The sequence below is a fragment of the Arachis hypogaea genome, chromosome 6 (genome assembly GCF_003086295.3).
Source record: "Arachis hypogaea cultivar Tifrunner chromosome 6, arahy.Tifrunner.gnm2.J5K5, whole genome shotgun sequence".
Lineage (NCBI taxonomy): Eukaryota > Viridiplantae > Streptophyta > Magnoliopsida > Fabales > Fabaceae > Arachis > Arachis hypogaea.
In genome coordinates, this window is record NC_092041.1 from 103,073,281 (window position 1) to 103,076,743 (window position 3,463).

General features: G+C 39.8%; 1 pseudogene; it reads left to right on the forward strand.

Moving 5' to 3' along the window:
- LOC112697218 (protein LYK2-like) lies at positions 1-3,463 on the forward strand (annotated as a pseudogene).

The window sequence follows — 3,463 nt, forward strand, 5'->3', positions numbered from 1 at the left end:
TATGAGAATTGTGAAGAAGAAATGATGATCATTACCTTCTTACACATGAAAGCATTGATCTGTTTCTTCTTCTTTGTGTTTGTCCCCACATCGGGGAATGACCTCTTAAGCTGTGAGACAACTTCACCAGATGCATCTGGCTACAGCTGCATACAAAATAATAAAAGCTCTATTCAATGTGCAACATTTGCACTCATTCACACAAATCCATACTTTTCTTCTCTCTCAAACCTCACTCATTACTTGGGACTTAACCGTTTTCTGATAGCAAAATCAAATGGTTTCTCTCCAGAAAACACTGAAATCCTCTCCAATGATCAACCCCTTTTGATACCAATTGATTGCAAGTGCAGCAAACATGGTTTTTTCTATGCTGAATTAACCAAAACCACCATCAAAGGTGAGAGCTTCCATGGCATTGCTGAATCACTTGAAGGCTTAACTACCTGCAAGGCCATAAAAGATCGAAACCCCGGCGTGTCGCCTTCGAATCTCAACGGAGAATTCAAGTTGCTGATTCCATTAAGATGTGCATGCCCAGTTTCATCTTCTCAAGAACAGAGGGCTCTGCTTTCTTATCCTGTAAGTAAAGGCGACACGGTTTCGAATTTGGCTTCAAAGTTTAATGTTACCATAGAATCCATAATTTCTACAAATAATTTATCATCATCAGAAGGGTTTGAAACTCAAAGCCTTACACCTTTTACATGCCTTCTGATTCCATTGTTAAATGATAATCCTGTGGCTAAACCCTCTAATAATCCGGTGATTAGTCCACAAAAGAAAAAAAAATGTGGAGAACTGAGTTGTGTATTGGCCTAGCCGGTGTTGCACTTGGACTCTTCATTGCTTCGTTAGTGGGATTCTTTTTCATCAGATTGAAGAACAAGAAGCAGAGTGTGAAGAACAATAATAAGTGTAAAGAGTTAGATATGGAGCTTCAACATCTGAATCTGAGTGTAAGAACAACCAGTGACAAAAAAGTCTCATTCGAGGTACCTCACGAGGGGAAGATCCTAGAAGCTGCGACGCCTCGAAAGATTTTCCTTGAGACATACACAAGGGAGGAAATTCGGAACGCAACAGAAGACTTCAGCTCAAGCAATCACATTGAGGGGCCGGTGTTCCATGGCCGATTGAACGGCAAGAACATAGCAATAAAAAGAACAACGAACGATGTGGTTTCGAAGATAGAGTTCGGCCTCTTCCACCACTCAGTTCAACGTCACCCCAACATTCTAATGCTTCTTGGAACAACAAGCTTGCTAGAGGGTCCAGATTCCTACCTGGTTTTCGAGTATGCGAAAAACGGATCCTTGAAAGACTGGCTTCACGGTGGCTTGGCAATCAAGAATCAGTTCATTGCTTCATGCTATTGTTTCTTGACGTGGAGGCAGAGGCTCCGGATCTGCCTCGACATAGCCGGCGCCTTGCAGTACATGCACCATGTGATGATCCCAAGCTATGTTCATAGGAACATAAAGAGTAGGAACATTTTCTTGGATGAAGAGTTTGGTGCAAAACTTGGGAATTTCGGTATGGCAATGTGTGCTGAGAATGAAACTGAAGATCCACATTTCTATTCCACAAACCCTGCTTCTTGGAGCCTTGGTTATTTGGCACCTGAATTTGTTCATCAAGGTGTAGTTTCACCAAGCATTGATGTGTTTGCTTATGGGGTGGTTTTGTTGGAGGTTTTGTCCGGCCAGACACCCATAAGCAGGCCTAACGACAAGGGTGAAGGGAGTGTTTGGCTCACGGATAAAATCCGGTCGATTTTGGCGTCGGAGAAGAATGCAAGTGAGCTGAGGGAGTGGATTGATAGTGCCTTAGGGGAGAACTATTCGTTCGATGCAGCTTTCGAATTGGCTAACATTGCAAGGGCTTGTGTTGAAGATGTGGCTTCTTTGAGACCAAGTGCAAATGAAATTGTTGACAAGATTTCAAGATTGGTGGAGGAGTTTCCGGATGATGAACACCACATGTTAATCACCGAAAGCTCTAGCAAGCCACTGGTTAATGCTGTATGAAAATTTAAATCCTAAACATAAGTTTCGTTTATTTTGGTGATGGCTCATGCAATTGTCTTTATATAAAGTTGATATTTGAGAATCCTTAATTTATTGTCACTAAGTATTCGTAATTATTAACTTCACATCAAGACAACTGCATATGAGTTCCACTAGTTATTTTTTTGTCTTTCTAAGAAAATATAGGAGAGGATATACAAGTTCAGTACTCTTGATGATGTGAGTGCATACCTAATTGCTCTTTCTTGAAAGTGGAGGCAGAGAAAACACAAGTTCTTTGTCTCTCAATTTCTATATTTGTGTTCTGTCTCTACTCTCTAGTACTTAACATAGCTATAGTTTCTTTCTGTTGGTATGTAGTTGGATCGGATTTGGATCTTTCTTTCCATTGTGTAATTACTATAGCAAATCAGAATAATGTACACAGAACTTTGTTATGTTTCCTTTTCATCAGATAAATAATAATATAGACACTATTTAAGAGGATTAGTTATGAGTCAATGGAGCATCTTTTATCTAATAGTGGAGACATTTAAAAGTGAGACAACTATTATGATCTAAAGGAAAAACAATAATTTTAGCAACTTGTGTGCTCGTTATTATTTTAAACGTGCTTTTTGTGTTCCGCTGTCATTCAAATTAGATATGAAATCTTCATCAGTAGCTTTAGAGGCGTAGACACGAGGGGGCGGTTTTGCTCAGCCATTTGATTAAGGCATTAAAACAAAAGTAAATTGAGACCTTGGTGGACTACAAACTCGAGGAATGCAGGAAGGGGTAAAATCTCACTCTCAGTTCTTAAGGCCATTGAACATTCTCTAATTGTATGCATGTAAGAAAATGGTCGAGTCACAAGGCCTATTTTTAATAATAATTCCGTTAGTTAGACAATCTTGTGAATAAGCAATCTTGGTCCACCGAAAGTAGAAAAAAAACTCCACTCAAATTACCCAACAAAAAACGCTTGTTACTTCAGAAATTTTAACCATCCACCACATACCCTAATTTACCGTCTCTGCTTCACTCACCAGCCATGCTCGCCGATGTCGCTGTCTCCCTCACCGGACACCCTGGATGCCGCGGAGCTTCTTCTCCCTCTTGTGCCACATACCGAGCAGAAGCAGCAGCACCAAGCAAGCCGGAGGCCGTACACCGCCATCACCGCCAACTGCAACAACATCGTTGACACAATACACGAATATTTACTTTACCATGTATGCTGATTATTAGTTTCTTTCAATAAATGGATGTTTGTTTTTTATTTTACTTAATTAGTTTAATCCATCTCTTATTATTGGGTGTGTAAAAAGCCAAATTTCTATAACATCCATACATGACCACAGCTATAAAATCATTATCATTGTTCGTAACTGAATTTGTAACTGTCTTCCAAACTTGGGATTTATGGATGAGAATGGTATTTTTATTGATAA